Source organism: Ailuropoda melanoleuca, chromosome 15 (genome assembly GCF_002007445.2).
Source record: "Ailuropoda melanoleuca isolate Jingjing chromosome 15, ASM200744v2, whole genome shotgun sequence".
NCBI lineage: Eukaryota > Metazoa > Chordata > Mammalia > Carnivora > Ursidae > Ailuropoda > Ailuropoda melanoleuca.
Genome location: NC_048232.1, coordinates 59760127 through 59774810, shown reverse-complemented (window position 1 = coordinate 59774810; position 14684 = coordinate 59760127).

Below are 14684 nucleotides of genomic sequence, written 5' to 3'. Positions count from 1 at the left end.
CATTATATGTGTAGATTGTAGTATAGACATTTTAACAATATTTGTTCTTCCAATCCATGAGCATGGAATGTTTTCCCATTCCTTTTGTTCTCTTCAATTTCTTTCATCAGTATTCTATAGTTTTCAGAGTCCAGATCTTTTACCTCTTTGGTTAGGTTTATTTCTAGGTATCTTATGGTTTTTGGTGCAACTGTAAATGGGATCAATTCCTTCATTTCTCTTTCTTCTTCTTCATTATCAGTGTATAGAAACACAATAGATTTCTATCAATTGATTTTAATTCTGCAACTTTGCTGAATTCGTGTATCAGTTCTAGCAATTTTTTGGTGGAGTTTTATGGGTTTTCTATAGAGTAGCATGTCATCTGCAAATAGTGGAAGTTTGACTTCTTCTTTGCCAGTTTGGTTGCCTTTTATTTTTTGTTGTTGTCTGATTGCTGAGGCTAGGACTTCTAGTACAATGTTAGATAACAATGGTAAGAGTGGACACCCCTGTCTTGTTCCTGACCTTAGAGGAAAAGCTCTCAGTTTCTCCCCATTGAAGGTGATATTAGCTGTGGGTCTTTTGTGTATGGCCTTTATGAAGTTGAGCTTTGTTCCCTCTAACCCTACTTTGATGAGGGTTTTTATCAAGAATAGATGCCGTGCTTTGTCAGATGCTTTTTCTGCATCTATTGAAAGGATCATATGGCTCTCATCCTTTCTTTTATTAATGTGGCATGTCACATTTATTGATTTGTGAGTATTGAACCACACCTGTAGCCTAGGAATAAATCCTGCTTGATTGTGGTGAATAATTCTGTAATGTACTGTTGGATTTGATTTGCTATTATCTTGAGAAATTTTGCATATGCATTCATCAGGGATATTGGTCTGTAATTCTGCTTTTTAGTGGGGTCGTTGTCTGCTTTTGGAATCAAGGTAATGCTAGCCTCATAGAATGAGTTTGAAGTGTTCCTTCCATTTCTGTTTTTTGGACCAGTTTGAGAAGAATAGGTATTAACTCTTTTTTAAATGTCTTGTAGAAGTCCCTTGGGAATCCATCTGGCCTGGGACTTTTGTTTGTTAGGAGATTTTTGATTACTCATTCAATTTCTTTGCTGGTTATGGACCTATTCCAATTTTCTATTTCTTCCTGTTTTGGTTTTGGTAATTTATGTTTCTAGGAATTTATTCATTTTTTCCAGATCGCCTAATTTTTTGGCATGTAATTTTTCATAATATTGTCCTATAATTGTATTCCTATGGTGTAGGTTGTGATCTCTTCTCTTTCATTCATTAATTCATTTATTGGGATCCTTTCTCTTTTCTTTTTGATAAGTCTGGTTAGGAGTTTATTGATTTTATTAATTTTTTCAAATAACCAGCTCTTAGTTTCGTTGATCTGTTCTCCTGGTTTTTTTTTTCTATGCCATTTGTTTCTGCTCTAATCTTTATTATTTCCCTTATTCTGCTAGCTTTAGGCTTTATTTACTGTTCCTTTCTAGCTCCTTCAGTTGTAAGATTAGGTTGTATTTGAAATGTTTCTTGTTTCTTGAGGTAGTAAGGTTCTTCCTTCTTCCTTCTTTCTTCATTAGTTGTAAGGTTAAACTGTATTTGAGATTTTTCTTGCTTCTTGAGGTAGGTCTGTATTGCTATATACTTACTTTTTAATGACCACCTTTGCTGCACCCCAAAGGTTCTGGACTGTCATGTTTTCATTTTCACTTGCTTCCATGTATTTTTTTATTTCTTCTTTAAGTTTTCTAGTTGGCCTATTCATTCTTTAAGAGGATGTTCTTTAACTTTCATGTTTTTGTGGTTTTTCTAAAATTTTTCTCATGGTTGACTTCAAATTTTATAGTATTGTGGTCAGAAAATATGCATGGTATGATTTCAAACTTTTTGTACTTGTTGAGGCCTGATTTGTGACCCATAATGTGATCTACTCTGGAGAATGTCCCATGTGCACTCAAAAAAGAATGTATATTCTGTTGCTTTAGGATGACATGCTCTGAATATATCTTTTAAGTCCATCTGGTCCAGTTTGTCATTCAGAGTCATAGTTTCCTTGTTGATTTTCCACTCAGATGATATGTCCATTGCTGTAAAGGGGGGTTAAAAACGCTACTATGATTATATTATTATCAATGAGTTTCTTTATGTTTGTTATAAATTGTTTTATGTATCTGGGTGCTCCCAAATTGGGGACATTGTTGCAGTTAATGTAGAGCATCAAATCATCTATAATACCTGGCTTGCTCAAATGTAACACAGAGGCCGCGGGGGGCAAGGGAAGGTTTCAGAGAAGGGCATAGTTCTTTGGAATGCTGAAGCTTGTGTGACCACTCTGCCATTTGAATGCTGCAGGGAGTTGCCTTCCCCCAAACTTTCTTAGCCCAAACAGCCACTCTGTGATCTAAGAGATGTAATGCATTGTCCCTTCGGCTATGTTTAGCAGAACTCATAGAACACCACGTAGATTAGCATATCGTATCTTTCCCCCATAAACAGATCCTCCCAGTTCTGGTAAGACCCCTTGCCACACATGACAGTCTTGAGAAACAGTGATAAGGATTTGTGATTATCCTGAAGGAACAATAAAAGCAGGAGCAAAGAAGAGCAAAGGGCCTTCATCTCTGAGCGTTGATCCCTTTGCCTTCTCCTCTCTTTCATAGCAAAGTTTGGAGAATCTTTCATCCATCAGTACACGGATTGCTGGTTATTCCCTGCAGAGCATAAATAGTTGCAATTGTTAGATCTTCTTGTTGAATAGACCCCTTTATTATAATATAGTGTCCTTCTTCATCTCTTCCTACAGTCTTTGGTTTAAAATCTAGTTTGTCTATATAAATAGGGCTACTTCGGCTTTTTTCTGACGTCCATTAGCACGATACATCGTTCTTCATTCCCTCACTTTCAATCTGGAGGTGTCTTTAGGTCTAAAATGAGTGTCTTATAAGAATCATATAGATGGACCTTCTTTTTTATCCATTCTGACACCCTAAGTTTTTTGATTGGAACATTTAGTCCATTTACATTCAGAGTGATTATCAATAGATATGGATTTAGTGCCATTGTATTACCTGTAAAGTCATTGTTTCTGGAGATTTTCTCTGCTCCTTTCTAGTCTTTGTTGCTTTTGGTTTTTCCCACTCAAGGAGTCCCCTTTACTATTTCTTGCCAGGGCTGGTTTAGTGGTCATGAACTCCTTTAGTTTTTGTCTGTCTGGGAAACTCTTTTTTTTTTTCTCCTTCTATTCTGAATGATAGCCTTGCTGGATTGGCTTCTTATTTTTCCCGTGCAGTATGTAGAATATAGCATGCCACTTTCTTCTTGCCTGTCAAGTTTCTGTGAACAGACCCACGCTAAACTGATTTGTCTTCCCTTGTAGGTTAGTAATTTCTTTTCCCTTGCTGCTCTCAGGCTTCTTTCCTTATTCCTGTATTTCTCAAATTTTACTATGATATGTCTTGAAGTTGGCTGGCTTTTGATTTTGATGGGTATTCTCTGTGCCTCCTGGATTTGAATGTCTGTTTCTCTCCCCAAATTAGGGAAGTTTCCAGCTACAATTTCCTCAAATAAACCTTCAGTCCCATTTTCCCCTCTCTTCTTCTGGGACTCCTGATATGAATGTTTTTATGCTTTATGGAGTCACTGAGTTCCCTAAGTCTACCTTCATGATCCAATATTTTTCTTTCCCTCTTCTTTTCAGGGTAATTATTTTCCATAATCTTAACTTCTGTATTACTTATTTGTTCCTGTGTTTCTTTCATCCTTGTGGTTATTACATCCAGTTGGTTTTGCATCTCAGTTATAGCATTTTTTATTTTGGTCTGATTAGTTTTCAGGTCTTTTGTTTCTGCAATAAGAGTTTCTCTGGTTTCTTCTTTGTTTTTCTCAAGCCCTTATGATTGTTGTTTTAAATTCTGGTTCAGGCATATTACTTATATCTATTTTGATTAGCTCCCTGACCATGACCTCTTTTTCTTCTTCTTTTTTTTAAGATTTTTATTTATTTGAGAGAGAGAGAGCACAAGTGGGGGGGGAGGGGCAGAGGGAGAGGGAGAAGCAGACTCCCCACCGAGCAGGGAGCCTGATGCAGGGCTCCATCCCATGACCCTGGGATCATGACCTGAGCCGAAGGCAGACACTTAACCGACTGAGCCACCCAGGCGTCCTGACCTCTTCTTCTTTCTTTTGGGATAAATTCCTCTGCTTTGGCATTTGTCTAGGTCTCTGTCCTTTATGTGTTAGGAAAGCCTGTGCCTTGTCCTATTTCCGCTAGAGCTGAAGCTTTGCAGCACTTCATGATCAGCACATTTGTTGCATTTGTGGGGTTTGTGCTGGTCTTCTGGGGAGGGCCTGATGTGCTCTGGCTCTCAATCACACTTGCCCTATTAAAAAAAGGCACCTGCAGAGCGCAGGGGGTCAGGGCTTGGTGTAAACAGCTCAAGCCTCCACTGTGTGAACCGTGCCCCTTGCTGAAGTCAGCCTGTGTTGATGGGAGGGGTGAAAAATGGCACCACCCTTCTCTCTTCCCTGGAGAGGGGAGTTCATGCCTACAGCTATTTGGGAAGCCCTAACAGAAGAGTGAACAACTTTCCCTATTGTGTCCAGGCTTCCATCAGTTCCCTGCCTTCACCCTATCTGTGTCTGAGCTGTCTGCCCACCTGGCAGCACAGTGCTCCTGTGTTTTATCTCAGGAGTGCAGCTGGGTTCCAAAACCCCAAATTTTAGGGACCCAGCACAGGGCAGACCCATGCTGATCCACTGGGGGAGGGACTCACGATGCTGTGGGTGGGGCCGGTTTGTCCCAAAAGGGCAGTCACATGAATGTGCAGGGGCTTGGAATTTATGGTAAAGCATTAGCAAAAAGCCAGTGTCTAGATTAGCTGCACTCAGCAGGCATCTCTACTTCTGTGCTAATGAATGGGTTAGTTCAATGGCACCTGCCATCTCTCTTGTCCCTGGAGACGCAGTGCCACCTCTCCCAAATGCACTCCAAGAAGGGGAACTGTCTCTCTTGGTGCAACCCAGGCAATCCTCAGAGCACATTGTCCACTTCCAGGCCTCTGCCCTCCTTCCCCACAGGAGAACCACTATGCCCATCAGACTCCACTCAGAAGTGGCACAGACTTTTAAAAGGTCAGACCTTCAGCTCTGCCTCTTTTAAAACTTGCAATAATCAGCCCCTCTCATTTTCTCAGTGAATGGTTTTGGGAAGTGTTTTTCTTGTGCAATCCCCTGCATGTTGCTTTCCTTGTCTCTCTTTTCTCTCTCTCTCTCTCTCCCTTCTCTTTCTTTCTGCTCTCTCCAGAATCAGGTCTTCCTCCCTTCTGCAGCACCCACCATTTTTTTCTCCCCCAAATCACATCACTGCACCTCCCACCTTCCATGATGTGCCTCTTTCCCCCCTCCAGTTGTGCAGTTTGTTCTTTCAATCCTCAGATTTATTTCCTGGTTGCTCAGAATGACTCGAAAATTATCCAGTTGTGTTTGAGGGAGAGGCAAGCATAAGGTCCCCCAACTACTCCACATCTTAAGTCCTCCCTTCTGTCTTTAAGTTTAGTAAAGATGCAGTTTTATGAGTGAAAAATGCAACCCATATTACAGAATTAATTTTAGAGAAGTAAGAGAGACACTAATATATATTAGTGGCCTGTTAAATGTAGGTTGACCATACAATTACATATAGAGAATATGTTATTTAATAGACACCTAGAACTTGGGCATAAATTCAGATCAAAATATTAATAACTTAGAGCTCAGAACATTATGGTTCTGGTGTCAGCAATTAACTGTCCCTAAGGATAGTTGGTGACACCCTTAGTTATCCACTGCTCCTCTTTTACTTCCCACATTAATCACAGAAATAATCCACCCTGGACTGGCTGATTCATTTTACTACAGGCAACACAAATCATAACTATTTCTATGTCTCTAAGTTAACCTAAGCATTCAAATTTAAGGGTAAAAACTTACTTCATTAACGATGGTTCTCTTGCTTTAGTTTAGTTGTGTCTTTATTTCTTTGCTGCAACATAGATACTTGCAAATAGAAAGATTTCACTAGGTTCACTTTCTTCTGAGTCATTTTCTGAAAAATGTCTGTAACAAAATAACTTCTCAGTGCCTTCCTGGAAAGTTGCTTAAGGACATTTTTGACTATTGATGGGCACAGAACATTAAGGCCAAGAGTGTAGAAAAGACTTTGCCTTCTCCATCCCCAAAACACTTTATGATTACTTAATTTGATTTAAAATTGAGTATATCCTTGATAATAAAACTTATCCAAATCAATCTTGTTGTGATTTTACTATTTAATAGTTTCACATACTCTGAATTAGGTGTGGGAATTTGGTGATAAGGAAGTGTATCAACATTTCTCATTAGGAGTTATTTGATAGTAGATATCAAATTTTTAATTGTACATGCCTTGGCATTTTTGCTTCTTTGAATGTGTCCTTAGATATATATGTACAAATCCTTAAAGATATATATACAAGCACATTTATTGCAGTACAATTAATACATTGGAACAGTTTAAGTGCCCATAAATAGACATTTGGTATATTAATTATAGCACCCTTGCAATAGAATACTGTGATTTTTAAAGAATAAGGTAGATTCTATAAGAGTCACTATTCAAAAAAATACCCACAATATATTAAAGAAAATAAGGCATAGATTATTGTGTAGAATACAGCAACTGTTGTATTACTGTTTACAGTGCTTATCTCTGAAGAGTATGATAGAGCTAGGAGGAGGGAAGGATGTATTTCACATATAAACATCTACAATGTTTGACAGTGTTACTCACTTTTATAATAAGTTTAGTCTACATTTTCCATCAAATGACTAAAGAGTTTGATAAAAGTAAACACTTCTAAACACCAATCCCCTAAAAATGGAAAAGAGATCTTTTTAATGGATAGAGTAATGAAAGAAGGATATAGTGGCATGAATTTCCCATCCTACTGTTCTTCTAATCTTGATTCCATGAGGGCGGGGATGACCGTGATTGAAAATGGAAATCATATAAATGACATCTTTTGAAGTTGACTTGTGTCTTATGTTTCCTAGGGCTGCTACAACAAATTACTACAAGCTGAATGGCTTGAAAGAGCAAAATGTATTCTCTCAGAGTTCTGGATATTAGAAGTCCAAAGTTAAGGTGCTAATAGGACCATGCTCTAAAGGCTCTAGGGGTGGATCTTTCCTTACCTCTTTCTAGCTGATGGTGACTGCTGGCAGTCCTTGGCATTCCTCAGCTTGCAGCTGTATCGTTCCAGTCCCAGTTTCCATCTTTACATGGCTTTCTCCACTGTGTCTGTCTCTTCTCTTCTCGTAACAGTCAGATGGGATTAAGGCCCATCCTAATTCAGTATAACATCTTCTCAACCATTACATCTGCAAAAACCTTATGTCCAAAACCTTAATGATATCTGAAAAAACCTACTCTAAATAAGGTCACGTTCACAGGTACTGGGGGTTAGGGTTTCAACATATCTTTTTCGTGGGACACAATTTAATGCACAACCAGATTTTTTTAGATCGTCCACTTTAAATTGTTTATTCCATGAGATGAATCCTAAGGGATTGTATGGGAATGGTGTAATAGTTGAATTAGTAGTGTTGATCTAACAGCAATCACAATTTCTGACGGGCCTCAAAGCCTCCGAGAGAGCTCCTCTCTAACCTCCACACATTTATATCAGAAATGGGGACAAACTGAAGAGTGAAAAACCTAATTATCTTTGGTGCAACTACTTTATATAATTTAGGATGATAATACTCAGGACTTAAAACATTTTTTATGACTAAAACTTGCTACATGGAACAAATGATCTCTGATGTGGTATTTAAATATACAGTTGAGCCTTGAGCAATGGGGGGTTAGAGTTGCCAACTACCTGCATGGTCTAAAATCCATGTATAACTTTGGACTCCTCCAAAACTTAACTACTAATAGCCTACTGTTGACAGGATCTTTACCAATAATATAAGCAGTTGATTAACACATATTTTGTATGCTTTATGTATTACATACTGTATTCTTACAATAAAGTAAGCTAAAGAAAAGAATATGTTATTAGGAAAAACATAAGGAAGAGAAAATACATGTACAATACTGTACTATAAAAATATCCATGTATAAGTGGACCCATGAAATTCAAACCCATGTTGTTCAAAGGTCAACCGTACTCATATCTGAAACTAAACACACACTCTACTAACAAGGGAGAATAATCTAACATCATACTTCAGAAATTTCATGATATATACAAGCCAATATTGACTTTCATTTTCCTTACCTCTTCAAGAAGGGATGGTCACAAAGAGCCAATTATGTTGTCTCCTACACAACCACACAGGTAAGCCTTGCGTGCGTTTGTAGTTAAAATCCTTCTGCTCTTTGACTTTTAAGAAATTCCTGTGGCTGCTTAACTCTATGAATAGCCTGGGCCTCTAGCAACCTGGAAGCTAACTAACTAGAGACCTCTCCTGATGCAATCATGATAATGCAGGATAATACATTTTTTAAGTTTTGGGTTTCTTTAAGATTTCTTTGAGAGAGAGAGAGCATGTGTACATGCGTGTGCATGCACAAGTGCAGGGGGGAGGGGCTGAGGGAGAAAATCTCAAGCAGACTCCCCACTGAGCACAGACCTAAAGTGGGCCTCAGTCTCATGACCCTGAGATCATGACCTGAGCTGAAATTAAGAATTGGATTCAGCCAACTGAATCACCAAGAAGCCCCCCTTTTTAAAGTTTCAAATGCATAGGTGAGTTCACAAGAAAAAAATGGGTAAAAAAAAACCCAAAAAAACCGTTCAGCTTTCAGAAATCAAGAGAATATTTAAAGTCAGAGTTATCAGCACCTAAGTGGCCCAAAGAAATCTTTAACCTTACAGAGGCTTGAACAGTTCAGTATAACATCTTCTCAACCATTACATCTGCAATAACCTTATGTCCAAAACCTTAATGACATCTGAAAAAACCTACTCTAAATAAGGTAACGTTCACAGGTACTGGGGGTTAGGGTTTCAACATATCTTTTTTGTGGGACACGAAATTTAATGCACAACCAGATTTTTTTTAGATCCTGTGGTTTGTTATTATTTTATACCTTATTTTTGAATGGATGATGCATCTACATAGTTCAAAAATAGGAACTATATAATAAGTTTTACCCCATCTCCACCCATCAATTCCCCTCCTTCCTATAAATAATGTATTTTATTAGTTATTATTCTTCCAGTGTTTCCTAGGCAATATAAGTAGTGGTTCTTCCTTTATACCCCAAATGTAGCCTACCTTTTGCATACAATCTTATGAGATTTGATGTTGTTGTTTTCAGTTAACAGTGTATCTTGGAGATATTTCCATATCAGTACATGGAGAATTTCCTTGTCTTTTAAAACACCAGAGAATATTTATTTGTGCAGAAAATAATTGTTTATTGATGGACACAGGTTGCTGCAGTATATAAACATGTAATTACATCATAATGTATATTTGTAAATATATTTGTAAGATTAATTCCTATAAGTGGTTTCCTTGGATCTTGGAAAAAATTTAATTTTGAGAGATATTGTTAGATTGTTCTCCATAGAGGTTGTACCATTTGACAGTCTGACCAGCAATGTAAAGAATGTCTCTTCTGCAGGCTGATGCACAAAGCACATGTCAAAATTTTGGATTTTTTTTCCATCTTCTGGATGGGAAATGGAATCTCACACTTTATTTTATTATGCATGGTGATGAGTATCTTTCCATACATTTAAGAATCTTTTATATTTCTTTTTCTCTGAACTCTTTATTATTGTCGTTTGCCCATCTTTCTATTGAGCTTTTGTATTTTTTGCTGCTGATTTCTTGGAACACTTTATACATAAAAAGGGACTGTATTTCATATGTCACAACAGAAAATATTACATAAAGCTCGTACTCAGCAAACGATGACTCAAAAAAAAAAAAAAAGGATTTGAAAAAGAAATGATTCATGAAACTTTCCCCAGGAGGTAAAGGAAGAGACAAGAATTTCTGGTTGTTTCTGATAAGCTTATTTCTGGTTGGACTCTGGGGAAGAATAAAAAATTTTCTGTGAGAAATTTTTATGAGTCCATATTTCTAGTGCCTACAAAGCATGGAGATTCTCAAAACTTAGTAACATAAAAACTGACTTAGAATCAGTGAAACTCTAGAATACATAGAGGATATGGCCCATGGTCCATAATTTATGATCTATAAGCTTCCTGATGGCAAGGTATTTCTATCATAATTCCTGGAATACAGAGATGAGAATGAACTAATGAATGGATAGATTACTACTATATGAAATGTAGTTTCAAGGCAATGATACCTAAACATTTCCCAAGAGTTTTGTTTCAGGGATTATAGCAGGGTAACAGTGTCTCTCCCAAAATATGGCTCAGGGTTAGGAACCTGAGCCTAGAAACCAAGCACACTAATTAGTAACCTTCTATATTAAAGCACATAGAGAAATTGGATTCAAGTAAAGAAAATAGAAGTGTTTTAATGTGCTATTATCATGAGAATTTGAGTTAAATATGTAGGGATATGCTGTGCAATTTTGACCTAGGAACAAGTTGTTCAATTCAAGCCTCTAATTCCCTATTCCTTAAAAAAAAGTAAATATTGGGGCGCCTGGGTGGCGCAGTCGTTAAGTGTCTGCCTTGAGCTCAGGGTGTGATCCCGGCATTCTGGGATCGACCCCCGCATCAGGCTCCCTGCTCCACTGGGAGCCTGCTTCTTCCTCTCCCACTCCCCCTGCTTGTGTTCCCTCTCTCGCTGGCTGTCTCTATCTCTGTCAAATAAATAAATAAATAAATAAATCTTTAAAAATAAAATAAAATAAAGTAAATATATATGAACATGAAAACAACATTCTTTTACGGTTATTTTTCATTTAAATTGTAAATATTATGAAATAGTCCAAACATACAAAAAGACATATAAAATAATATAATAGAAACCCAAACAGTATCATGAGTTACAACAAATGTTAATATGTTGTTTTAAGAGCCGAGATAGGCTAGATATGCTATGAAACAATATCAGGATATCGGTGACTAAAAGTAAGTAACACATCATTATTTCTAACTCATACTTCACATCACTAGGAGTCAACAGGCAGGTTTTCTTACTCACTGGAGCCACTCAGTGTCTCAGGCTGACGGAGGCCCCACGAACTCCCCTCTCGCAGCAAGAGGCTTCTATCTGCCACAGCAGTGAGCGAGATCATAAAGATTTGCACATCTGGGGGTGACACAAGTCACATATCCTCATGTTTCACTGGCCAGTGCAAGTCAGGTGGCCACACTTTAACCTCCAAGTGTGGTTAAGTGTAACCCTTCCTCATACCTGCAAAAAAAGAACCAAAAATATGGGCAAGCTTTTTTTTTTTTCAACAAAAGACCCAATAAAGAGACTGAAAAGAATAAAATAAATAATAAACTTCATGCATTAAAAAAACACAAAAACAATACGAGTTAACAATAACATGTATGAAAAGAGAGTATTAAGTTCGGAGGATATTTAAAAGAACGTAGCATGAACAACATACATACCAACCAGAAGAAGCCTCTAGGAATATACATCAAAAAAAACCTTTGAGGTCATGACACAAATGGATAGGAAAGTAGCTATAAACATGAAAGAAAATGAAACATTTATTAAATAAATAAACTATTCAAAGAAAATACCATAACATCTAACTTCAATTTTACACAAACTTCCACAGAATAAACAGAAAATATCACTGCACGTTTTATTTATTTTTATTTATTTATTTTTTTCACCACAAATTTTAAATGGCTAGTGGAACTTTGCTTGACAGCATGACCAAACAAGGACAGTGAAAAAAAGGCACATGGCAAACCAATGTAATCAACGAAATATCTTAAGGAAAAAAAATAATGAATCAAATCCAGAAATGTATAAAAAAAATAATGCATAATGACCAAGTTTGCTTAACCTTAGAGAATCTATTAATATAACTCAGCGTAAGTATTCTCCTTTAACAGATTAAAGGAGAAAAATCATATAATTACTTTAGTCAATTATTTTAACCAAATTAGCATTAGCTATAAGTCAACATAAATCCATGTGAATAACTCAGCAAACTAGGAATAGAAGAAACTTAATTTAGTTTTTTAAAGATTTTATTTATTTATTTATTTATTTATTTGAGAAAGAGGGAGAGAAAGGGAGGGAGAGGAAGCAGGAGCAGGAGGAGGGGCAGAGGGAGAAGCAGATTCCCTGCTGAGCCACTGAGATCATGACCTGAGCCTAAGGCAGATGCTTAATGGACTGAGCCACCCAGGAACCCCAGAAGAAACTTAATTTAATAAAAAGTATATGCAAAAAACCTATAGCAAACATCACAAAAATGAAATGTTAAGGCATTTGCTAAAAAATTAGGAACAAGACTAAAATACTATTGCCTATTCAATATTATACTAGAGTTCCTAGCCTGCACTATTAGAGAAGAAAAAAATGAAAATAAAAAACCTTACGAAGAAAGGAAAATATCATTATCAACAAATGATCTGAGTCTCTAAATATAAGGCTCCAAAGAATGCAGAAAAATTACCAAATTAGTAAGAGTTTAGTCAAAATTGATATACAAAAAAACTAAGTTTTCATATCCCAGTAACATACATTAGAAAACACAATTTTTAATACATTAAAAATAAATGAATAAGAAGATGGTAGTGCTGTGGAGATAAAAATTTGATCAATGAAAAAACAAATGAGAGCCCCAAAACAGGACTCATAGAAATCTAGAAACTTGATTCATGACAGTTATAAATATAAATCAGTGGGAAAGAAGATACTATTTTGTAAATGCTATAGAGACTTTGTTATCCATATGGGGGGAAAGTAAATAAATATTCCTCTTCACAAAATCAATTTTAGATGGATTAAAGACTTAAATAGTGTAGAAAACTTTAAAATATTTAATAATAATAGTAATATTTCAAGGTAGGGAAAGATATATTAAAAAATATATTTTTTAAAGATTTTATTTATTTACTTGACAGAGAGAGACAGTGAGAGAGCACAAGCAGGGGTGGTGGCAGGCAGAGGGAGAAGCAGGCTCCCCACTGAGCAGGGAGTCTGCTGCAGAGCTCAATGCAGGGCTCAATGCACTGCTCAATGCAGGGCTCCATCCCAGGACTCTGGGATCATGACCTGAGCTGAAGGCAGACACTTAACCAACTGAGCCACACAGGCACCCTTAAAAAAGATTTTTTAAATGTCAATCATAAAGATAAAGATTGATAAATGTGACTACACTAAAATTAACAACTAATTTCAACAAAAGACCCATAAAGAGAGTAAAAAGACAAGTAACAGCAAGATCTTGATCTTGAAAACATTCCCAAGGATAAATAACTTCATTCCTAAAAACGTAATGAAGATATTATATATACATTCACGTGTATGACTTTTTAAAAGTTTTCATCTGTGGTAAAATACACATAACATATAATTTACCATTTTGACCATTTCGGAGTGTATAGTTTAGTCATATTAAGTGCATAATATTGTGCAATCAATCTTCAGAACCCTTTTCATCTTGTAAAACTGGTACTGTATACCTATTAGATAACAACTCCCCATCCTCCCTCCCTCAGCCCCAGGCAACCACCATTCTACTTCCTGTCTGTATAAATTTGACATATTAGGTAAATTGTATAAGTGGAATCATACAGTATTTGCCTTTTTGTGACTGGCTTATTTCACTAAGCATAATGTCCCCAAGGTTCATCCATGTTACAACATGTGTCAGAATTTCCTTCCTTTTTTAGGCTAAATAATATCCCATTGTATGTATAGACCACATTTTCTTTATCCATTCATTCATCTATGGACATTTGAGTTGCTGCTAACTTTGGCTATTTGAATAATTTTGCTATGAACATGTGTATACAAATACCTCCTTGGATTTTGCTTTCAACTCTTTTAAGTATAGACCTATACTTATGAGTGATATCATACAGAACTTGTCTATCACTTACATGTGGAATGTAAAAAGTCAAACCCATAACATAGAGTAAAATGGTGGTCACTGGCAATAGAGGGTCATGGGATAAGACTGATGTTGTTTACCAGTACAAACTTGCAAAGAGTAGTAAATAGGCCATAGAGATCAAATGCACAGTATAACGAATATAGACAATATTTTACTTGCAATCATCAAACTTGCTAAGGACACTAAAACTTAGTAAAACCACTAAAAAGAAAAGGTAATTACGTAATGTGATAGAGATGCTAAATATTGCTATAGTGGCAACAACATTAAAATATATAAATGTACCAAATTAACAAATTGTACACCTTAAACTCATACATGTTATATGTCAAACATATTCAAAAAGAACAAAACAAACCACTTACCATTGGGGGTTACTGGGGAATCAACTACTCCTCTGTAAATTGATAATTAAAGAAAAATGTCAAGACATTATCCTTTCTATATGAACGGTATAATGCAGAAACAAATAGCCCTAGTAGATAAAGGAGGTATTTTTCCACTGAAAAATTCCACCTAATATGAGCAGGTAAATGATATAATTAGAAAGTTACCATTTTTGCAGTCTTTAAGAAGTAAATGGCTCAGGCAAGCGTCATCAATGGTTAGTTAAAACAAAAAATAAGTGAAAAGTTCAT